The following is a 25,364-nucleotide window of genomic DNA, read 5'->3' on the forward strand; positions in this document are numbered from 1 at the left end:
CCATTGCTCCATCCACTATGCCACCTATTTGCCTTTAGACCAGGGTTTCTGTGTGTGTGTGTGTGTGAATGATGTGGACCCCTCTTTAGAATGTTTTTAAATGCATAATATATATAAGATCACAAAGGAAAATACTTATATTGAAATAACCATTCCGACCCCCATCCAAGTTCACAGACCCCCCTCCCCCCCCAGAACTATCTTCCCAGAGACCTCTGGTGTCTATAGACCTCATGGTGAGCACTTCTGCTTCAGACAAAATAATTTTCTATTTTGAACTTGAGTCTCAAGAAATTCTCAATAGAAAAGTGTCACAAAATATTAGAGATGGAAAGGAACTTAGAAGTCACATGATCCAAATCTTTAATTTTATGGTTTTATTTATGAAATTTATTTTTTGTTTATATTTATGATTTATGAAACTCAAAGAAGTTAAACAGGACACTGAATTTAGAATTCAGTATTCTTGGATCTGTCACGTGCATCTCTCTGGAGCTCAGATTTTTCTTTTTATAAAATAAATGGTCAGGATTAAATAATCTCTAAATTCCCTTTCAGCACTAAATCCTATGATGCCAAATGACTTGTTCTGGTTTCAGTGAGCTGGTTGTATAGAATTTAAGAGTTAAAGGTAACTAAAGAGGTTATCTGGTTCAACATGTACCAAAATAGGTAACCCAAGACAAAAGACATTCAGTGATCTGCTATCCAGTTTCTACTTAAATAATCTAGCCATGGGAAACATCTCCTGAGGGTGTTTACTCCACTTTTCAACAGCTTCATTTATAGGAAATTTTTCCTTATGCTTAGTGAAAATCTCCCTCTCTGCAACTTTCACCCACTCCTAATTCTGCCTGATGGAGTCATACAGGTATTGTCTAAACTTTCTTTCCCATGACAAGCTATCAAATACTTGAAAACAGTCATCGTGTTCCTCTTAAGTTTTTTTCTTCAAGTTAAACAGCTCTAGAACCATCAACTGAACTTAAGTTTTTAGCATTCGCCACCATCCAGTATCTTGATTGCCCTCCTCTAGAAGTACCCTTGCATGTCAATATCCTCTCTGAAATGTGGCATCCAAAGGGAAATACAGTTACTCTAAATGTGGTCTAACCAGTACAACAGGATTATCACCTCCCCTTCCCTGGTTGAAGACATTATGCTTTAGTTAATGGAGTCTAAAACATAATTAGCTTCTTTGGATAACTTATCACAGTACTAACATACTGATCTTGCTGCCTAACAAAACTCCTAGGTCTTTTATTCTGATTATGACTATTATTTATTATTATTATTACTGTTATTTTAAAATTATTTTGCAATTTAAAAAATGTCATTTTATGTCTTTTGTTGTCATACCCTCATTTCCAAATATATCCATTCCCTATATCCTACCCAGAGAGTTAAATCTTTTAATAATGATTTTAAAAGATAGGGGGGAAAAAAAACCCTTCAACAAAACTAACATATCAGTGGTTTCTGACAGTACATGTAATGATAATCCATATTCCTAGTCCCCCATGACTTCCCTATGACTCTACTTGAAATCCCTTTGATAATCAAAATTCCTTTCCCTGACTCCAGTTTTCTCCCCTTCATCACTGAAAGCAGGGACTTTCTCATTTTTGTATTCATGCCCAGTGTCTAGAACAGTGCCTGACATATAATAGGCACTTAAAAATTTCCTCTTATCTTTTATTTGTTATTTTTTGTTACAAAGAATGGTTCTAGTGGAGGGGAGGTTTGGGGAACCCCTTTGGAAATGACAAAAAATGTTTAAAAGGCATCAATAAAATTTTGATTCATTAATTAATCCCTTCATTCATGCATTCAGTTTTCTGTCCATCCATGTCTATCTTTTTAGGTTAGTGGTTCTTAACCTGGGAAGGAGTCCAAAATCTTCACCAGATAACCAGAGGAATTTATGACATGAAAAAGGTTGTTTTTCAGTTGTGTGAAATGGTAATGTAATTTGAATTTGAAGATCCTTTTGTGTTGGCAAAGGTAGCAAGTACTTAGCACTTGGTAATTGATCAAGCCTCTGTTGGGGGAAACAGAAGGTATGAACTCCTGTCCCCTGTTACTGATGTAACAGGAAGGGATTGGCTGAAACAGGAAGTAGCTATTGCTGTGAATATAAGAAAAGCCCCAGAGAGGCACAGTCAGAATTTCTTGGGACCAGCATTTGGTGGCAGAGCAGCTACAGAAGAGAGAATTGAGAACTGAGCCAGAATTTTCTGAGAATTTGTGACGATGGAGCTTCTTCTGAACAGAAGCCCAGGAACCCAGGTGACAGAGGAGCCCAGGAGCCCAGGAGAAGACTGAGGAAGCATGACTAGGATGCTGAGACTTTGTCTGTCTGTGGCTTGGTTGAACCTTGAATTCCTAGAAGCAGAAATTGTGAAGGATCTGAGATGGATTGGACCCTGTGAACTTCAGTGTGGAGCAGGACCTACCCAGAGAGCTGGACAAGGAACTGGGAGCTGTCTGCCATTGAACCTAGGTGACAGTCCGGTTAATTCAGGTAGAATCTGGGACCATGGAAGGGGATCCAGGGATCTGACAACCAGTCCCAAGTCAAGATGAAAAGATCTCTCCCTGGGTACTGAGTAATGATGAAATTATAGTTTACTAGTGACCTAGGGGTGGAGGGAGTTGTGTATGATACTTATTAATTAGTTGCTGAATAAGTGACTGATTGAGTTAACCTAGTTGCCCCATGAGTGGAAGACTTTGACCATTGTACTTTGAGATGACTGTTCTTTGTTCTAAATATTGTGACTACTTTGGTGAAAACTATATGGCCATTTTAAGAAAGGCTGTTGTGAATACTATATTGTGATTTTCTGTGATAACTTGTAATATTGTGAATGCTGTACCTTGATTTTCTGCGAATGTTTTGCTTTGATTTGTTATGGAATAGAGTGTTCACTATACTGTGTAATCAGAACCTTAAAAGCTGTTCACAGTAGCATTCTTCTGGAAAGCTGCTAGTGCATGGCATTACATTGTATCTGACTCTTCATGACCCCATTTTGGGTTTTCTTGGCAAAGATACAGGAGTGGTTTACCATTTCCTTCTCCAACTCATTTTACAGATAAGGAAACTGAAGCAAACAGGATTAAGTGACTTGTCCAGGGTCATGCAGTAAATATCTGGAGCTAGATTTGAACTTCTATCTTCTTGATTCCAGTCCCTGGTGCACTATTCACTGGGCCACCTAGGTAAACCCCTGTTTTAGACTATTCCTTTTTTTATTCCTTATTGACATGACTTTTCTGTAATATTGTTCTGTAATAATTTCCTTCTTATTAACCCAATTTCTTTTAGGATTGTAGGTCAAAGGATTCTTCCCTGCACTTGGAAAATAGTCTTTCCAAATATAGGACAAATACTACATTATGTGTTGTTTTTATACTTTATTTATAGACAAGGAAAGTAAGCAGGCACCGTTAGTATTATTGAGTCTGTTTTGGGGATAAGGAAAACTATTTCTTAACAAAGACAAGATGGAAATGTGCCTAAATAGAACTTCATTTAAAAAAAAAAGAAAAAGAAAAAAATCTGGAGATTTTAGCAGAATACATACCCAGTATAAACCAACAATTTGATATGGCAGCCATTTAGTCAGCAAACAAGTATTGCCACAGGCAGCTGGTACAATGTGCCAGGCGCTGGAGTGCTAGAGATATAAAGAAAGACAAAAACAGTCTTTGCTTTCAAAGAGCTCACATTCTAATAAGAGAGGCAACATTCAAACAACTTTGTACAAATAATATACAAGATAAATTAGAGATCATCTGAGAATGAAAACACTAGCATTAAAGAGAATTGAGAAAGCTTCTTGCAAAAGGTAGGACTTTAGTTGGGACTTGAGAAGCCAGATGGAAGAGGTGAGGAGGAAGAGAATTCCAGGAGTGGGGAACAGCCAGTGAAAATGTCTTGTCTGGAGATGTGTCTTATATGAAGAACATTAAAGAGACCAATGCCACTGGATCAGAGTATGTGTTAGGGTATGAGAATAAGGTGGAGGAAGATTGGAAAGGTAAGAAGAAACCAGGGTATGAAGGGATCAAGTTATTTGGTTTTAAAAACCAAATAGAGGATTTCATATTTGAACCTGGTGGTAATAGGCATTGGAGTTTACCAAATAAGGGGGTGACATGGTCTGATCTATGCTTTAGAAAAATCAATTTGACTCCTGAGTGGAGAAAAAATTGGAGTGGGGAGAGATTTGAGGCAAGGAGATCAGCCACCAGTCAACAGTCCAGGCATAAGGTTATGAGAGCCTACACTAAGGTGGTGACAGTGTCAGAAGAGAAAAAAATGGCAGAGATACACACATACACATACATGCATTAGTAGAATTGACAGGATTTGTCAAAAGATTAGATATTGGGGGGTGGGTAGTGAGATTGAAGATTCAAGAATCATAGGCTGATAGGATGGTAGTACCCTTGGCAGTAATAGAGAAGTTTGGAAGAGGGAGGTTTTAGGAGAAAGATAATAAGTTCAGCTTTGGTAATGTTGCATTTAAGATGTCTATAGGCCATTCAGTTTGAGATATCCAATATACAGTTGAAGACAGACTAGAAGTCAAGAGAGAAGTTAGGGCTATACAATGAGATATAAAAACTAACTGCACAGAAATGATCATTGATGCTATGGGAGCTGATGAGCTAAACATGGGAAATCGTATAACGGGAGGAAAGAAGAGGGCTCAGGTAGAGCCTTAAAGGACAAGGAGCCTTCCCCAACCCCTCTTAAATCTAGACTCTTCCCTCTTTTAATGATTTCCTTTTTAGCCTGTATATAGATTATTTGTATGCATTTGTTTGCTTATCATCTCTGCCATTAGACTGTGAGCTCTCAGAAGTGAGGGATTGTTTTTTTCCTTCTTTTTGTATTCCCAGGGCTTAGCTTAGTGCCATAGTGCTGACACACAGTAGCTACTTAATAAATGTTTATTGACTGACTGACAAATGATTAGTGGGTGTGACCTGGATGAAGATTCTGGGAAGTGGAGTGAGTGAGAGAAGAGGATGACCAACCGTGTTAAAACCTACAGAGAGGTCAAGAAGGTTAAGAATTGAGAAAAGATCATTAGATTTGGCAATTAAGAGATCACTGGTAACCTGAGAGAAAGCAATTTTAGTTGAATGATGAAGTTGGAGGTCAGACTGAAAGGTTTCAAAGAGAATGAGAAGAAGGGAAATAGAAGCACCTGTCATAGATGGTTTTCTCAAATTTAGCCACGAAAGAGAGAAGGAATATAGGATGATAACTAGTGGCGATGGATAGATCAAGTGAAGATTTTCTGAGGATAGGGGAGACATAGGGGTGTTTGCAAGCATCAGGGAAGCAGCTATTAGACAGGCAGAGATTGAAGATTAGTGAGAGAGTAGGGAGGTTGGAGCGGATAATCTGTAGAAACCAGAATGGAATGGATTCAGTTGTACATGCAGAAGGGTTAGTCTTGGCCAGGTGAAAGACCACTTCTCCATTATCAGACAGGGGTGAATATATTAACCAAAGGAATATAAGTGATAGGAGATAAGAAGAGGAGAAGAGGAAACTCTCAGCAAATGAACTCAATTGTTTAGTGAAATATGAGTTCAGATTCTCAGCTGAGGGGGTAGGAGAGAGGGAGAGCTACGAGAGTTCTGGGGAGGGATAATGGGTCAACGAGGGAGGTGTAAAAGGATTTGCCTTGCTGCAGTGAAGGCCCATTAAATTTATATAACATAAATTTGTAGTAAATTCCCTAAAGTTAATATAATCATAAACTAATTTAAGAGAGTCTCCAGAAAGGAGTTGAAAGGTTTACTGTTTATATATGTAGTTAGTAACTTTATATTATGCTGCATATATTTTATATGTATTTCTTGTCTCTGTCATTAGAATGTAAACTCATTGTGAGTAGGGATTATTTCATTCTATGTTCTCGCATCCTCAGAGCCCAACACAGTTCCTGGAACCTTAATAAATACTTACTGATGGATTATGCAATAACTATTTCCCATCCTCACTTCCCTCTCTTAGAATCCCTAGTCTCCTTCAGGATCCAGCCCAAGTGTTATCTTTTACATGAGGTTTTTCCTGATTCCCTAGATTCTATCCCTTGTATCTTTTATATATGAGACCTCGGAGGTCATCTGATCTAACCCCCTGTAATGCCAAGCAAAGGTAACTTCCCAAGGTTCAAAATACCAGCATAGGTACTCTCCATTTTATTCAGTGAAAAATTAAGAACAGAGAAAATCAATATATAACATCATTGAAAATACAGCATTCACCAAGTATAATTCAATAATCTCCAAGTACTACTCCACTTCCGGACATTATAATTCATTTAGTCAACCACAAAGCCCCTCTTCTCAAATGGAGATTAGTTTCCAAATCATAAGCAAAGTACATTCATTTGTTCAATCAGAGAGCACAAAAGAGTAAAAAGTTCCCCACCCTTGGATCACAATTGAGTCTACCTCAGATTTACAACAAGCGTAAGCACAGCATTTGATTCCCAAAGAGAGGTCTTTTCTTCATCTTGACCAGAGGCAAGTTCTCTGCAATCTTTGTTCCTGGGGAGACAAAGCTTAGCAAGGCCACAAGATACATTGCCAGTGTCTTCATTAATTCATTCTCTGTTTGCAGAACAGTCCTAGGACCCCTGAAAACATTAGCAAATCCCTCTTCCAGGATTTCTGTAAACATACAGCAAGAAAATCCTTCTTCAGGGCTTCTGAACCAACAGCCAGGTTCCAGAACCTCTGCAACAACAGCACTGTCCTTCACCAGTGAACAAATCTGGCAAAACAGCATCAAAACAGACAGACAAAGTACCAGCATAACAGACGTGTCCCCTCAGTCCTTGGCAGCTCTGGGTGGCAGCTCTCAAAAGTCCTGGGCAATTAAAACTGGCCCTCAGCAATCCTCTCTGTCTCTCTCTGCCTCCAAGATGCTGCTTCCAAAAAGTTCTTCTGCCTCTCTCTTTGTGTCTCTCTAAATTTACGTCACCAGCTCCTCCCAGTTCAGCACTCTCTTTTCACATCAACAAGTCCATCCCACAAGTGGGATTCACAAGCTCTGGGTTTTAACATAATCAATCCAAAAACCAAGCCAATACAGGGGGATCTTTAAATTCCATTACTATTACACCCCCTAATAGATGGGGAAACTGAATCCAAGGGAAAAAGTGACTTGTTCAAAGCCAAGACTTGAACAGAGTGGGCATACATTCCCTGGTACTTTGCTATCTTCCACTAGAATGTGATTTTCTTTGCCTTAAAGAGAGCAAATGCTTTACTTCTGCCTTTATATTTCCAGCACCTGACAGTATATAGCACAAATAGGTACTTAATAAAATATTATTGATTGATTGATTATATATTAACCCTGCTTGCCCTAGATTTCCAACTCAGGGTAGGTAGCTGGCCTCCTCTGTCAGAGGTATTCAAGCAAAAGTTGGACAACCTTATGCTAGAATGGTGCTGAAGAGAATATTGTGCAGAACAGATTAAAGGAAGTGACTTGGAGTTTCCAATTCTGACATGATGACTATGTCAGGTTGAGAGAGATTAAATTACTTGTTACAGACTTAGTAAGTCTTCTAGCTCCACTGCTTCTAATATCCAGTGTTTACCTTATACTACACTGCCTAAAAAGCTTGTCCCAAATTTTAATTTTTACCTAATAATTTGAAATCTGTCTCTCACAAGAAATTTATCAGAAACCTGAAGTTGACCAGCCTGACTTTACTAAACTTCTTTTAAGTAAAATATATTGTGCTAGATGCAGGGACTGAATCAAAGAAAATTAAATTGTAGCACTAACCTTTAAGGAGTTTATAATCAAGTCAGGTTTTTATTTAACGCTTTCTTTGTTTCTTCTCTAAAGGAGCTATTACAATCATCAAATTATGAAACCTTTGCACATTGGATACAGTATTTGGTTATCGGTTCCTAAATCATGAAATATATTTAATCACTTAATAAAAAGTAACTGACCTCATCACATCCTGAAATTAAGGAGAAAATTCTTGTCTCTGATTTTCCCCGAGAAATTTGTCAAGGTTTTATTCACATGTGATTTCTTTACCCACCACGGAAATAGAATTTAGAGGATTAATTATTACCCAGAATGAACTTCAGCATTATCAACAAAAGGAGGGGAGGACAATGGGGTGGTGAGGGGGATAGAGGTGGGGTGGGGTAAAGAGGTATAAATACAGGATCTGGAGCTAGTACAGACAGAATTGGAGAATATATTGTTTTCCAAACAATTCTAAGAAGTCAGGGACCATGCTCTTCTAAAGAGATTACTTAATTTGTTCCCACTCCTTCTATGCCAGATTAAACACTATGCACAATCTTTACAATACAAAGTGTTTTACATGAATTCTCTAGGTCTAGTAACTACTGAAACACTCAAGGGGACGTTTTGTTACACATAATGGTTCAATTCAATTTAATTCAATTGAGAGGCAATGTGGTGTAACAACAACATCTTGCATTTATATAGTACTTTACTTCCTCACCAGAATCCTGAAAATTTATTTCTTTACCTGAACTCAGCAATGTATGTAGAACAAATACTATTAACCTTATTTTACAAATGAGAAAACTGACTCGTAGTTGTGAAATGATTTGCCCATGGCCACATTGCTGTAAATAGAAACAGCCTTGGATTTGTGGTCTAGGTTAAATTAAAATGAATTTTTTTTTTTTATAACTGTTTCTTAAACAGCACCCTACTCTTTAACTCACAATGTTGCAGCAGAGAAAAAAAAATCTTTAAACCATTAAAACCTATACAAAACCCTTGACCTTACCATTGCCCACAAGCCTACTTCCATGGTCAAAAATTTTGAAATTCCTGTATTTGATCACAATCTCCTGTATATCTCTTCCCCTAGTTTATTCTTCCTCCGATTATTATTTGACCTCAAATGTCCTTCAATCCCACGACCTCTCAAGATTTTGCCAGGCTATTATCTCTTTTTCCAGTTTCTATCCCTTAGTGAACTAGTTCAATTCTATAATATCCTTCATCTCCTCCTATTTGCCAAGGTCAACTGTTCTACATATCTCCTTGATCCCATCTTCTCTCATCATCTTTTTCAAGAGATTTGCCCACCACTATTATCTCCTGCTCTACTTATAATCTTTCCATTTCTATTGGGGCCTGACCTGCTTCCTACGAACATTCCCATCTCCCTCATCCTTAAATAAAAATTTTTTTAGATCCCACCATCCCTAATAACCATAGGATTATATATCGCTTCCCTTTCTTAACCTCCTCCTCTCTCTCTCTCTCTCTCTCTCTCTCTCTCTCTCTTTCTCTCTCTGTCTGTCTGTCTGTCTGTCTCTCTCCAAGATTTTGAGTTATAAATTTTCTCCCCATCATTCCCCTAGTCGCCACCCCAAGATAGAAAGCATACTGAATACCCTTTTCCCCAATATGCTTTCTCTATTTTTTGTATAAAGTATTTAATCAACAAAATATATACTCAATTTACATAGATAACTTATAAAACAATCTTCAAAGAATTAAAGAATCATTTGCATTAGTGGAGGGATACTCTTTGCTGTTTATTGGGACATGCTAATAGCATTAAAAAAAACCAACCCAACAACAATAATTCTACCTACAATGATATTTAAACATCCTTTTTGTTCCTTACTAATTTTTTTTATTTAAAAACTTTTTTTTCATTTTCAAATGCTTTATTAACTTCTGATTTACATCACTCATTTCTGCCAGATTTTAAGTTACAAATTTTCTCCCCATTTTCCCCCTACCCAACTCCTCCAAAATATCAGTCCCACAGGATATCCCCTCCTCCAATCTGCTCTCTCCCATATTTTCTCCCATACCCCTTTTGACTTTTTCAGTGGATCTCTATGCCCCGGTGCCTGCATATCTTATTTCCCAATCACATGTAAAGCAGTATTAATAATAATAACAATATATATTTAAATATTTGATTTTAAAACTTTGAATTCCAGATTCATTCCCTTCCTCCCTTGTCACCCACCCTTCCTGGGAAGATAAGCAGTTCAGTATAGGTTGTACATGTGTGGCTAATGCAAAACAATAACATAGTAGATATATCATAAAAGGCTGACTATATTTCCCTCCCTCCTATCCACCTCCCACTTGTTCTATTCTCTACTTTGATCCTGTCCCTTTTCAAAAGTGGGTGCTTCCGAATTCCCTCCCCCCCAGCCTGCCCTCCCTTCCATCATCCCTCCTCTCATTCCCTTCCCCCCTACTCTCCTGGAGGGTGAGATACCCTATTTAGTGTGTATTTCATTCCCTCCTCAAGCCAAATTCAGTGGGAATAAGGTTGACCCATTCCCTTTTGCCTTCCTATTCTTCCCCTCCATTGTAACCATTTTCCCTTGCCTCTTCTATGTGGGATAGTTTACTCCATTCTCTCTCTCCCCATCTCCTCTCATTGTATTCTTGTCTCACCTCTTAATTTCACGTTTTAAGTGTCATCCTTTCCTGTTAAATTGGTCATGTACCCTCTATCTATGTATACTTGTAAACATATATACACATATTCATATATGTATTCATATTCCCATATACCCTCATATATAGACATATATATTTCTATTCCCTTCAACTACAGAGAAAAGTTTCCTAAGTTACAATTATTGTTTTTCCATGTAGGATTGTTAATAGTTCAACTTTGATAAGTTCCTGATGATTTCTTTTCCCTGTTTACCTTCTCATGCTTCTCTTGCTTCTTGTATCTGAATGTCAAATTTTCTATTCAACTCTGGTTTTTTTCAGAAAGAATGCTTAAAAGTCCTCTATTCCACTGAATGACGATATTTTCCCCTGAAACATGATACTCAGTTTTGCTAGGTAGGTGACTCTTGGTTTTAATCCCAGCCCTTGGATCCCTCAGTGTAGAAGCTGCCAGATCCTGGGTTATCCTGATTGTGTTTCCACAATATTCAAATTGTTTCTTCTTGGCTGCTTGTAATATTCTTTCCTTAAACTAGGAATTCCAGAACCTGGCTATAATATTCCTAGGAGTTTTCTTTTTGGGATCTTTTTCAGGAGGTGATCGGTGGATTCTTTCAACCTCTCTTTTGCCCTCTGGTTCTAAAACATCAGAGCAGTTTTCTTTGAGAACTTCCTGGAGGATGATTTCTAGGTTCTTACTTTGATCATGGTTTTCAGGTAGTCCAATAATTTTAAAATTTTCTCTCCTGGATCTATTTTCCAGGTCAGTGGTTTTTCCCATGAGATATTTCACATTGCCTTCTATTCTTTCATTTGTTTGGATCTATTTAACAGCATCTTGATTTCTCATAAAGTCATTAGCTTCCATTTGTTCCAATCTAATTCTGAAGCAAGGATTCTCCTCATTGAGCTTTTGAGATTCTTTTTCCATGTGGCAAATTGGGCTTTTTAAGGCATTCTTCTCCTCATTGCCTTTTTGAGCCTCTTTTGCCATTTGAGTTAGTCTGTTTTTTAAGGTGTGATTTTCCTCAGTCAGGTTGTTGACTCTCATTTCGTAATTTTCTTTCATTGTTCTCATTTCTCTTCCCAATTTTTCCTCCACTTCTTTTACCTGCTTCTTAAGGTCCTCTATGGCCTGTAACCAGCTCGTATTTTTCTTTGAAGCTTTTGGTGCAGGAGTTCTGATTTCACTGTCTTCCTCCTGTTCCATGCTTTGCTCCTTTTTGTCCCCCAAATAGGAGTGTAATGTTGGAATCTTCTGTCTGTTTTGTTTCCTTTGCCTGGTCATGTCGCCCCTCAGTCACTTGATCCCTGGGCTTTTTGCCACAGTAGGACTCTGCCATCAGACAGGGGAGCTTTCATCCCAATTGCTGGGGTTTTCTCAGCTGCTGGAGGTATTAGATGGCTGCCCTCTCTGAGGTCTCCACACTCTCTGGCAAGCTGGACACACACCCCAGGACCTCCACCCTAGACTGCAATTCAGATCCAAGCAGGTTAAAGCAAGAGCGATTACCCCTCAGACTGGTGCTTGGTCCCCCTACACTCTTAAGGCAAGGAGCTGAAGCTGCCACGTGGGGCTGGCTGGCTGTGGTCTCAGCAGCTTCTTGCCCTGGGGGCAAAAGACACGCACTCCCATTTACTGGGTCCCAAAGTCCAGACTGCAGTGACCTCTTACTTTGTCCTTCGCATCTATGTGTTGATAAATCTGGAAATGGCCACAGCTGCTGCTGATCTGGAGTCCCTCCAGCTGGCGGCTGGTCAGGCCCGCCCTGGGGCTAAAGCCTTGGCGTGGGGCTGGGCTCAGCTCCCAGAGTGCTGCACTGGCCGATTCCTGCTGGCCTGCTGGACTGTCCTCAGTGGGAGGTTAGCTTCTCTGTGTCATTTTGTGGGTTCTGTACCTCCAAAGTTTGTTCAGAGTCCCCTTTTGACATGGATTGGGGAAGGTGAAAGCTGGAGCAGCTGGGAGGTCCTGCTTGTACTCCACCATCTTCCAATCTGTTTTCTCTTATATCCTCCCCCATACGCCCTCTAACATTTTAGTAGGGCAAGATTGATTTCTATACCCCAGTGCCTGTATATCTTATTTTCCAGTTGCATGTAAAAAACATTTTTTTAACATTTGTTGTTAAAACTTTGATTTCCAGATTCTTTCCCTTTTTCCTTACTCACCCACCCCCCACTTGGATGATAAGCAATTCAATATAGATTGTACATGTGTAGTTACGCAAAATGTTTCCATAGTAGTTATATTGTGAAACACTATATTTCCCTCCATTCTATCCTACCCCTACTTATTCTATTTTCTACTTTGACCCTGTCCTTTTTCAAAATGTGTGCTTCTAATTATCCTGTCCCCCAATCTGCCCTCCCTTCTATCATCCCCCCTCTTATTCCCTCACCCCCTATTTTCTTGTAGGGTAAGATACCCAATTGAGTATGTATGTTATTCTTTCCTTAAGCCAAATTCAATGAGAGTAAGGTTGACCCATTCCCTTTCACCTTCCTGCTCTTACCCTCCATTGTAACAGTTTTCTCTTGCCTCTTTTATATGAGATAATTTACCCTATTCTATCTCTCTTTCTCCTCTCATTATATTCCTATCACCTCTTAATTTTAATTTTTAGATATCATCCCTTCCTATTCAACTAATCCTGTGCCCTATGTCTATGTATACATGTACACACATATACACACACTCACATATGTATTTATACACACATACACCCTCCTATACATACATGTATGTATACATATGTATACACAAACCCTTCAACTATCCTCATACTGAGAAAAGTCTCATGAGTTACAATTATTGGTTTTCCATGTAGGAATGTAAATAGTTCAATTTTAATAAGTTCCTGATGATTTCTTTTTTCTGTTTACCTTCTCATGCTTCTCTTGCTTCTTGTATTTGAAAGTGAAATTTTCTGTCTAACTGTTTTTTTTTCATCAAGAATACTTGAAAGTCCTCTATTTCCTTGAATGACCATATTTTCCCCTGAAGCATTATACTCAGTTTTGCTGGGTAGGTGATTCTTGGTTTTAATGCTAGCTCCTTTGACCTCCAGAATATCATATTCCAAGCCCTTTGATCCCTTAGTGTAGAAGCTGCTAGATCTTGTGTTATCCTGATTGTGTTTCCACAATACTCAAATTGTTTCTTCCTGGTAGTTTGTAATATTTTCTCCTTCACCTGGGAACTCTGGAATTTGGCTATGATATTCCCAGGAGTTTTCTTTTTGGGATCTTTTTCAAGAGGTGATTGGTGAATTCTTTCAATTTCTATTTTGCCCTCTGGTTCTAGAATATCAGGGCAATTTTCTTTGAGAATTTCTTGAAGGATGATTTCCAGGTTCTTTTTTAGATTATGGCTTTCAGGTAGTCCAATAATTTTTAAATTATCTCTCCTGGCTCTATTTTCCATGTCAGTGGTTTTTTCAATGAGACATTTCACATTGCCTTCTATTTTTTTATATGTTTGGATCTGTTTTATAGTATCTTGATTTATCATAAAGTCATTAGCTTCCATTTGTTCCAATCTAATTTTGAAGGAATTGTTCTCTTCAGTGAGTTTTTGAAATTCCTTTTCCATCTGGCCAATTTGGCTCTTTAAGGCATTCTTCTCATTGGCTTTTTGGGCCTCTTTTGCCATTTGAGTTAGTCTATTTTTTAAGGTGTTTTTCTTCAGTCAGGCTGTTGACTCATTTTCCATGATTTTCTTGCATTATTCTGATTTCTCTTCCCAATTCTCTTACTTGATTTTCAAAATCCTTCTTGACCTCCTACATGGCCTGTAACCAATGCATATTTTTCTTGGAAGCTTTTGATGCAGGAGTTTTGACTTTGTTGACTTCTTCAGGTTCCATGTTTTGATCCTTTTTGTCCCCAAAAAAGGATTCTATGGTCTGATTGTGCTTCCTCTGCTTGCTCACCTTGCCAACCATTTATTTGACTTTTGAGTTCTTTGCCATGGTAGAACTCTGCTTCCAGAGTGGAAAGAGCTATATCCCAAATTGCTGGGATTTTTTCAAATGTTGTCAGAGCTACAAAGAGGGTGCCCCCTCTACAGACACCCCAAGCTCTGGCCACATACCCCAGGCAGGACCACCACCCAAGACTGAGACCCAGATCCAAGCAGGTCAAAGCAAGAGCAATTACCCTTTGAATGATTGCTTGGTCCCCCTAGGATCCTGAGGCAGCCACACGGCAGCAATTGTGGCTGCTGTGCCTCTGCCACCTCTCACCCTGGGGGCAAGGGCTGGACTGCACTCTTCTGTCACCTTGTTCCAACAGAGTTCCCCACTGACCTTTTACTTTCTCTTTGGTGTTTATGGATTGAGAAGTCTGGAAACCACCACAGCTTCTGGTGATTCACTTTCCTGAAGTCTGTTCCTGCTGGTCTGGGCCACTTGGTCAGGAACACCCCGGGTTCTGGGATGTGTGACTCTGCTTGGCTCCCAAGCGCTTTGTGATAGACCCTTCCTGTTGGCCTGCCAGACTGCCTTCAGTGGGAGATTTGTTTCTCTTTGTCACTTTGTGGGTTCTGTAGCTCTAAAATTCGTTTAGAGTCATATTTTACAGGTATTGGAGGTGGTTGGAGCGGGAGCTCACTCCAAGTTCCTGCCTCTATTCTGCCATCTTGGCTTCACCCTCCCCACCCCCTTTCTAGGTTTTCTTGATACTTCTGTGTACTGGTTCTCTTCTTACCTATCTGACTTCTCTTTCTTGTTCATCATCCACATCACACTAATTGAAGGTACTCAAAGACTCTGCCATGATCTCTCTTCTCTTTTCCCTCCACCCTTATTTCTATGGTATTGATTATTATCCCTATTCAGATGATTCCCAATTCTATATATCTAGCTCTAGTCCTCCTGAGCTCCAGTCTCATATTAAGAACTGCATATTATAAATTTTGAATTGGTTACTCTATAGGCATCTCAAACTCATTAGGTGTAAAATTGAAACCTTTATATTTTCCCTTAAGCCCATTCTTCTTCCAAATTTCCCTGTTACTATCCAGAACATCATCATCTTTCCAGTTACCTAAGTGGGCTACTTTAGTGTCATCCTTGACTCCCCACTCTCACCTACTCCACATATCTAACTAATTGACAAATCATGTTGTTTTTGTTTCCACATCATTTCTTACATATAACCCTTTCTTTTCACACAGCCCATACCCTAGTTCAAGCCTTCATCACCTTCTCCTTGAACTATTGCAATGGCCTGCTGATTGGTCTCCTTGCCTCATATCTCTCCCCATTCCCATCCATTGTCCACACAGCTGCTAAAGGGGATTTTTTTTCTAAAAAAATGATTTGACCATGTCACTCCGGGTACTCAGTAAATTCCACTGGATATTTATTACCTTTAGGATCAAATATAAAGTTGTCTATATTGATTATAAAGATTTTCATATGATGCCAAGGTCATCCACTTCATCCTGGGCCATTGTCAGTCACCCTGACTTTTGTCTTGCCACTGGACTTCCATGACTCTGAAAGTGAGAATGAGGTGAATAATTGTGCAACTCTGCCTCACTTAAATCTAATTCATGTGTAAGCCTAGGCATCACCCCTTGATGTCATTGGTCCTATTAAAAAAATCAGACAAATAACAATAACAAACAATGATAACAGTTCCTTCTACAGACTCTATGGTCCTGCCTTATGAGCCTACCTGCTGTCCCACACACACAATGCTCTGTTTTCCATCTTTGTGTCTTTCTGCTGGCTGTCTCATTCTCAGAATGCACTTCCTTCTCGATTCTGCCTCTTAGAACACCTGCTTTCTTTTAAGGTTTAGCTTAAGTGCTACCTTCTGCATGAAGTCTTTCTTGAACACGTCTGCTAGTACCCTCCCTCTCAAAACTGCTTTATATTTATTCTGTATTACATTAACTCTTCTATTTGAGTGTAAGCTCCTTGATAGCAGGTATTGTTTTACATTTATCTTTTTATCCCCAGGGCTTAGCACAGTGCTAGGCTTAATAAATGCTTGTGGGTCTATTGATTCATATTAATATGTAAAATTATTATTCAAATAATAACTGTTTATTTGAGAGCTTAGTCTGTGACAGATGCTCTGCTGAGTCCTGATTGAGATATAAATGATGATTCAGAAGGAGCATTATCACTTTTTATAATTATGTTGGTTATATTGATTTGGAGATTAATGTCACTTTGGAACTCTTCCCTGGGGGTAGGCTACTATAAGTTAATAATCATAGATTCATCTACCTCATTCTTCCTTCTAGACCCAAGGACACGCTTCACATCTTATCCAGTTCTCCATTAGGAAACCAGGGCCTATCTTGGTACCTTCCCAAATCAGCCCTACATCAGACATATATTTGCCATGTGATTCCATATTCCATTCCCTTACCTTTTCAGTGCCCAATTCAATTTTCTAAGGGCATATCTACTGATCAATCTGCATCATTGGAAGGAGTTTGCACATCAAGAAGCTGCCTAAATGGATGAAATCACAGGTCAAAACAAACAAACAAACAAAAGTCTCTTGGAATGACATAGGGTCTTTTTCATCCATAAACCAAAAGTACAACCAAAAACATTCTGAAGCAAATAACTCAATACTCATTTAGGTAATTATTTTTAAAAGGTATTTTTCCATCACCTAAATATTCCCTTAGATCCCTCCTCTTCCTCCTTCCAAAAGAATCATCTCATATGACATGAAAGAAAAAAAAATTAAAAGAGGAAAGAAAAAAGAGGGAGAAGAGAAAAAATAATCTGCAAAACTGATCCTTATATTAATAAAAAGTATGACAATATATTCAAGATTCCACAACCCTAACCTTCCTACCTCTGCAAAGAAGTTGGGTGATGTGTCTTCTCTTATTTCTTCTTATGGTCATACCTGTTCTTGGTAATTTTGCAACATTCACTTGATTTTTTTTTGTGGTGGTTATTTCCCTTTACCTCATCGCAAGCATTGAATGTATTATTTTCTTGACTCTGCTTACTTCATTCTCCATTGTCAGCTCATGTAATTTTTTTTCATGCTTCTCCATATATTCGTTATATTTTAGAACATAGTGATGTTTCATTACATTTCTATATCACAATTTGTTTAATCATGTCCAAATCACTGGATGTTTAAATGACTATTATCATTTGCATTTAAAAACATCTAGACAGAAGTCATCACCTTCAATTTACCAAATCAGAACAATTAATTCAATTTTCATTGTAGTTATAGAAGATCTGAGTTCAGTAATTTAACAATTATTTTTGTTATCTTGTCTATCTCTCCCCCACATAGAGGCACATTAAAGGCACTGTGTTAGGTTCTCAATAAATATTTAAAGTTTTAGTACTATTTATAATCTCAATCAGCTATAGACAGAGACAAAAAATATTGATACCTGGTCTCAAGAAATGTCCCAAAATTACGTTAAACGAACATGACCATACATTCTAGTAGAAGGAGATCTGGACCTGGGATCAGGCAAGTCAAGAAATGAATGACCTTTGGTGAAGGATGCAGGGAGCACAATAAAAGATAATTTTTAATATTGCTTTTAAATTTTTTATTACTAGAAGTTCTCATTGCTAGGAAATCTAAGTATTTTATTTTATTCTTATATGTTATCTTTTGTTATAGAGAAAGTATAAAGCCTTCACAATTATGTTTCTGGGTGTCATGCCCTTCCCAAGAATGGAAAAACAAAGTCTCAAAACAATGTCATGTCAGATATGCAGACTGCAGGTGTTTCAGAAAAGCTATATTATTATAATCTGTAAAATAACAGAAGATTTCCAGCCAATGTGGCAGTACCAAATGTGAAAGTATTATGCACTGTGGGTAAACTTGATGGATAGCTCACATAACACTTTTGGCACTGCAGTAGAAGTTACAGTCAACAATGGCTTATGTGATGCCTCCCTTAAGCCCTTAGGAAAAGTGTGTTGCTTTACCATTAACCAGTGGATCATGTAATATATAATTTGGCCACCAGGTGAAGCTATTCTCAAGCCACCAACCAAATAGCTTCATCAGTCATAGGGTCATAGATTTAGAGCTCAAGGGACCTCAGAGGCCATCTAGTCCAAACTTTTCATTTTACAAATGAGGAAAAAGGAGGTTAAGTGACTTGCTCATGACCACATAGTTAGTTAATATCAGAGTTGGGATTTGAATCCATATTTTCCTAACTTTGACTCTAGCACCCTATCCATGCTGCTTCTCCAGTTCATGCAGTTTTTCATGCCTCCATGGACATTGACCCTGTATTTAATAAGAATATGAAATTAACCAATAAACAAGCATTTTACTCTCTACATATCCAATCAATTGCCAAATCTTGTCATTCCTACCTTTCTCCTATCTAAACTGTTTTCTTAATTCACAGAAATCACTGTTCAGGCCCATTCTACCTCTTGCCTGGACTATTGCAGTACCTTTGTGCTTGGTCTCCCTATCTCCAGACTCTCTCTCCACTCCAATCCATCCTTCATACAACAAGCACCTACTATGTTCCAAAGCACTGTGATACGCGCTAGAGATACAAAGAAAGGTAGAACACTTCAAGGACCTCAAGACCTATATTGTCAAATTGGGGGAAGATGACATGCAAATAATTACATGCAAACAAGACGCATACAAGATAAATTGCAGAAAATCAAGAGAGAAAATGCACTAGGATTGTGGTGGATTACCTTACAGAAGGTGGGATTGTATCTGATATAGGAAGGAAGCCAGGGAATTTAAGAGGTAGAGATGAGGAAGGAAAGAGTTCCAGGTAAGGGGCGGGGGACAGCAAATGAATATACCCTGAACCAGGAGATGGAGTAGCTCAAGGAACTGCAAGAAGTCCAGTGTCAATGAATAGCAGGCTACATAGGAACTGGGGTTGGGATGGGGCCTGGAAAGGGATCCAGGTTATGGAAGGTGTTAAAAGCCAAAGAGGTGATTTCACATCTGATCCTAGAGGTAATAGGGAATCATTGGAGTTGATTTAATGGGTGGGATTGGGGGGGGATAGAACATAGCCAGATCTGTACTTTAAAAATATCAATTTGACAGCTGAGTGGAGGGCAGATCGGAGTAGGGAGAGAGTGATTTGAGGCAGAGAGATCAATCAGCAAGCTGTTACAAAAATCCAAGTATGAGGAGATAAGGACTTGCACCAGGGTAGTTACAGTGTCAGAGAAGAAAGAAGGGCATATAGCAGGGCTCAACAGCTGATTGGACTGGAGGATGAAAGAATAAGGATTTGATAACACCTAGATTGTGAGTCTGGTTGACTGGGATGCTCCACAGTGGTAGGGAAGTTAGGAAGAGAAGAAGGTTTATGGGGAAAAGTAATGAGCTCAGCTTTGAGGTTTCTGTGGGTCATCCAGTTTGAAATGTCCAATAAGCAATTCCAGATGAGTTTAAAATGTCCAATAATCATTGCCAGATGAGAAACTGGAGGTCTGGAAAGAGGTTAGGGCTACACAAATAAATCAGAGTAGCATCTGTATAGAGATGATAGTTGAAACCATGGGAGGTGGTAAGATCACCAAGTGAAATAGTATAGAAGGAGAAGAGAAGAATGCCTAGGTCAGACTTGGAGGACACCCAGGGCTAACAGGCATGATCTGTATGAAGATCCAGAAAAAGAGATTGAGGAGGAATTGTCAGACAGGTAGGAGGAGAAGCAGTAGAAAGCATTGTCATGAAACCTAGAGAAAAGAAAGTCTCAAGAAGATGGTGATTGACAGTGTCAAAGTCAAAAAGGTCAAAAAGGATGAGCATTAAGAAAAAACCATTAGATTTAGTGATCAAGAAGTCAACGGCAACTTTGGGTAGGGAAGTTTCAGCTGAGTGTTGAGGTCAGAAGTCAGACTCACAAAGTTAAGAAGAGAATGAAAGGAAAGGAATGGGAAGTATTGATTGTAGACAACCTTTGCTAGGAGTTTAGCAAGAAAAGGGAGGAGAAATATAGGGTAATAGGTAGCAGGCTTGGATGGATCAAGCAAGGTTTTTTTTAAGAATGGGGAGATGTGTTTATAAGCAGTATGAGGAGCATTGCGTAGACACGGAGAGATTGAAGCTAAGTGAGAGAGTTAGAATAACAGAGGGGAAATTTCTTGGAAAAGATGGGTTAGAAAAGGATCACTTGTACATAGAGAGGGGTTAGTATTAGCAAGAAGAAGGACCCAATATAAAATAGGGCTGAAGGAGGACAGAGTGGCAAAAGATATCTTAATGATGTGAGATGTAGAAAAGGGGAGAAGAGGGAGCTCATAGCTATAAGACCTCATTTTTTCCAACTAAGTATGATATCAGTCTCTCAGCTGAGATGGTGGGGGACAGAAAACCATGGAAAGTTTGAAGAGAGGTGAAAAGATTTGGAAAGGCCACTGTGGTGACTGGGATACTGAGTCAATTAGGGAGGATTTCCTAATCCTAAAAGGATTTCCTTTCCATAGCTGTGATTATGTAGTGGACCCATTCAGGACAATTTCATGATTTTCTCTAGCTTCATTCCATGCAATATTCTAAATCCCTCAACTTCACCCTCTGTAAATTAGGCTAATTTTTCCTTAAAAGGTATTGAGACTTCCTTCCTAGAGTTGTTCAGCTCTGACTAGGAGCTCAGACTTCCTCACCATCTGAGACCATTAATGTACTTTCAGATGTTTGGCTTGTGGGAACTTCTCTCAGGTGAGACAATTCAAAGGGTTTTTTCAGTGCCAGTCCTTGCTAAAATACCCCCCGGCTATAGCTAAGTAGATCTCCTTTTGTTAACTGTTGAGTGACCTATGAATTTCTACATTAAATCTAAATTACTGATTAATGAGATCTGTATATCTTCTATCTTCCTGGTCTTCTCGCATGTTGCTCCACTCTACCCAGTCTACAGAGAATCCATACTTGTCTACTTGCTGTTCCTCCCTCTGAGTACAACATCTCCTATTTCTATAACTTTGTGTTAGCTGTTACCCAGGCCTGGAATGATCTCTCTCCTCACTTCCATCTCTTGATATCCCTGGCTTCTTTCAAGATTCAGTTCAAATGCCAACTACAAGATACCTACCTGGGTACCACCCTCACCCCCTCCATTTCCATCTAAGGTTTACTTCTTTCTATTTGGTATGGATCTTCTATGTGTTTATTTATTTGTAGGTTGTTTTCCCCAGTATGGAATAGTAGATAGAGAGCTCTCCTTGGAATTAGAAAGCCCTGCTTCTGTTGTATACTGACTGTATGACCCTGGGCAAGATTTTTTAACCTTCAAGTTCTTTAGGCCAGTAAGTGACAAATTCAAATAGAAAAGGGAGTGAGAGGAAGCAGCACTAAACAATAATAAGGATCTCTAAAGGGCTGTATACTGAGTTAGAAAACCACAAGTTATCATTATCTATATTTTATTATATTTTTATTTTGTCAAATATTTCCCAATTACATTTTCATCTGGTTAAGGGAAGGTTGCAGTGCCATTGCCTGGGAGTAGTGCATAACTCTCTAAGACTCTTGAATTGCAGAGAAGGAATAAACTTGCCTTAATAAAAAGTTTCTTCACCTAATTTCCCCCTACCAAAGAAATTGTAAGTCTAGAACAGGGTGGGGAACCTTTGGCCTTGAAGCCACACATGGTCTTCTAGGTCCTTGGGTACAACCTTTTTACTGAGTCCAAGTTTTATGGAACAAATCCTTTTATTAAGGAGAAGTGAAGTTTGGATTCAATGAAAGGGCTTCACTTGAAGACCTAGAGGGCCACATGTGACCTCAAGGTCTCAGGTTCTCTACTCCTAATTTTCCCTCATTAATATTTAAGTTTCTTGAGGGCAGGGGCTGTTTTGTATTTTTGCCTTTATATCCCCTGAGTTTAGCTCAGTGCCTGGTATAAGATGATGCTTTGATTGATCGATTGATTCAATACTTGTTGATTGATTAATCACTGATTAAGTACTGGGGATGAAAAGGCCAAATCAATATAGTCTCTGACCTTGAGACCTTTATCTTATATCAAGAAACAGAATAGGTAATGAAATATCACTACTAATTGTGGAACACTTTAGAAAGATCTCTATGACTTGTCCCCAACCCACATCTGGGAAATTTCCTGCTTCAGATCAGCTGACCACATTTATAAGATTCAGGTAATCAGTGTTTGGTAGCCATTCATTTTAATGTACATTGGAAAAAAATTTTTAAAAATAAAAATAAAAATGCCCAGATGCTTGTTTCTTTAATATTCCTGTCTCCCTCAGGTCCATGAGAAGCGTATAAGGAAAGAAAGGTGTGTAGGTATCTCAACCCCAATCCCAGAAGAACCTAGAGCTACCTGGAAAGAAAGGTCCTTCTTCCAATTCCCTACTCACCATTCCTCAGCTTTCCACTGTGGCAGGCAATCCCTGGGACTCTGGTATTGTCCTTAGTAGCCATGCTCCTTGCAGACTCAATTTGGCAGCTTTCATCTCAGGGCCAGATCTGGGTCTCAGCTGTCTCACTACTGCTGATTACCATAGTTAGAAACTTGGACCATATTGCCAAAAATTGAAATCTGATTCCTAAAGCCAGCTGCTGCTCAGCTGTTTGGTGGGCCAAACATCTCTCTGTCTTTAGCTCCCTCTCTCTGACCCTGTCTCTGTCTGACTGTCTGTCTGTCTGACCAAAAATCCTTCTCCTTAGAGCATAGGAAGAAGAAATAAGGAACTTGGGGCTTTTTATGTATAAATGAAGTTCCCTGTACTTCCTGATGTCTCACTCATCGATTGCTCAGCTCAAGAGTCCCAAGGTCCCTCTCTGCACTTTGCACAGATAAAAACCTAATTGGAGAAACACCTGCTACACAAGTATCATCTCCATACATATGATTCCCAAGGAGAGAGTAAACACTAATGGAGCACATAGGAAACTGGGGCACATCACAGAAGTTGACATTTAGGGGAAGATATTCAGTGATACACCCATTTGGTAACTCTCTAGGGGAGAGTCTTAATGTGACTGAATTATTACCAAAATCCCTGAGGCTCTTCTGGCTTTTGAGTGAATTCTCAAGGCAAAGCAAACAAAAGCTCAAAGCTGCAAATTACAACTTTTGGCAGAGAAGATCCCTTCTCTCCACATCCCTCTCTAACCCATTATGGCAGTGGAAATTAGCTCATCTGTATGCAATTCCAAATTACTCAGTAGGAAAGCTGAAAATATATTGGCTACCTCTTTCCCAAATCCTAACAAAAATTTCAAACCTGGCCTAGGGTACCTAAATGGTAGGTTTGAAGGAGGAATTGAATAAATGCTTAATGAATGGCCTATTAGAGTCTTTTGCTGTTTTCTGATTAGAACTTTACACTGAGCAGTGAGAGAAATGTTAATTACATTACACTTTGTAAAATACAACTACTATAGATACACTACTAGAGGGACCAAATACTATTGATCTTGACATTATTCTCACTTTAAATAAAACCAAAATAAACAAAAGGAAGTTGTAGCTAAGTGGAAAGATGCTTCACAGATTCTCTTTGGAGAGATTTGGTAGAGATAGCTTTATTGTATATCCAGAGGCAACATAACTGTTCATTTCATGGGTTCCTTTGTCATCTTGCACTGCAATGTATGCACTGTTACAAAGGATAAAGAGGCAGAGAAATTGTTTGAGTACAGTTATCCCTTCCATATTTCAAGGATTGAGGTACAGCACCCCCAGAACTGGAAAATCCACATAAAATTTTTTGGCCCCCCTCTTCTACCAGAGAAGTGTGAATTTTCCTTTTTTTTTATGGAATATTTACAACACCTTATTTTAAAATTTGGGATAAGTATTTGATCATAGGCTCTGTGTCATCTGTGGCTTCTGAAAAACTCTCAAAAAATTCCTATTTAATTTCTTATGCCTACCTGATATATGTTGAAATCGTGATGGGGAAAGTCATGATGTGGACAAAATAACTGTATTATGTGCAACCCTTTTATAATAAATAACTCCAAATTTTGATGTTTGGTGACTTCAGTGCAAACAAAAGCATAGGAAAAGATAATAGGAAATATGGTTTAGGAAACCATGGTGTAGGTGTAAGAAATATGAGAAGTCAAAAGTTTATATATTATAAAGAAGCCATTTCTTCTGCCTCATATATACAATTTGTCCTAAAAATCTTAGTGTAGGTTCATATGTAGCTTAAACAGAGACATCCTGTATAGATACATGCATGTATACACACACGCATATATCTATATTGTAAATATTTTCTTCTAGAAGAGAGTCAGGAGGCTTTGAATATGAGAAGCATTAAAAACAGAATTGAAAATGAAATTGAATATATCTGAACAGGTTGTAAATAACTAATTACCATCTGAGAGTTATTTCTGAATCAGCTCTCTGTCCTAGAACATGGATTTGTTAGAACAAAGAAAAAAAATCAATAACAAAGAGAGGCTATTGTATGCTGTAAGGGTTATGGGATTTAAAGATCTTCCATGCCCCATTGGACTTGCTGACGTAGCAGGAAGGGGCGGAGCAAGAGGAAGCGGAAGCCAAGCTAGCGTTCCTGCGGTGGCTGGCGGTGGTGGTGACGGCGGCGGCAGCAGAGGCAGTGGCAGCGCGAAGCCCTTTTTGAGTTAGGACTGCTAAGGACTTTCTGCTAAGGACTCCTGCTGAGGACTGCCAGGGGCCGGAGCTGCTGGGAGCGCGCTTCCAGGACGCTGGGTGGTTGCTGTGTGTGGGGAGAGGAGGACCTTTGCCTGAGGTAGCCTGTTCTGTTTTAAAGGCTTGAAAATGTGGGTGCTTTCTACTTTATCTACCTGTGCCAATATCATAACAACTCTGATGGCTTTCACTTTCTGGTTTTGGGACTCAGTCTTTTGGTATCTTAATAAATTTTCTAGTTTATTTCCTCATATGGCAAACATGACGTATTTT

At 38.9% G+C, this 25,364-nt stretch overlaps 1 long non-coding RNA gene across 1 annotated transcript; it reads right to left on the reverse strand.

The window, feature by feature from the left end:
• Positions 1–15,823: 15,823 nt before the first annotated feature.
• LOC138152981 (uncharacterized) lies at positions 15,824–23,006 on the reverse strand. The gene is made up of 3 exons (XR_011166261.1): positions 22,822–23,006; positions 16,871–16,956; positions 15,824–15,983 (listed from the first exon to the last, which is right to left on the reverse strand). It is a non-coding gene; the product is annotated as an uncharacterized lncRNA (long non-coding RNA).
• Positions 23,007–25,364: the final 2,358 nt, after the last annotated feature.

Source organism: Petaurus breviceps, unplaced genomic scaffold (assembly GCF_028583685.1).
Source record: "Petaurus breviceps papuanus isolate PSGF00001 unplaced genomic scaffold, PetGlider_PUasm1.0 90977, whole genome shotgun sequence".
In the NCBI taxonomy this organism is placed as follows: domain Eukaryota; kingdom Metazoa; phylum Chordata; class Mammalia; order Diprotodontia; family Petauridae; genus Petaurus; species Petaurus breviceps.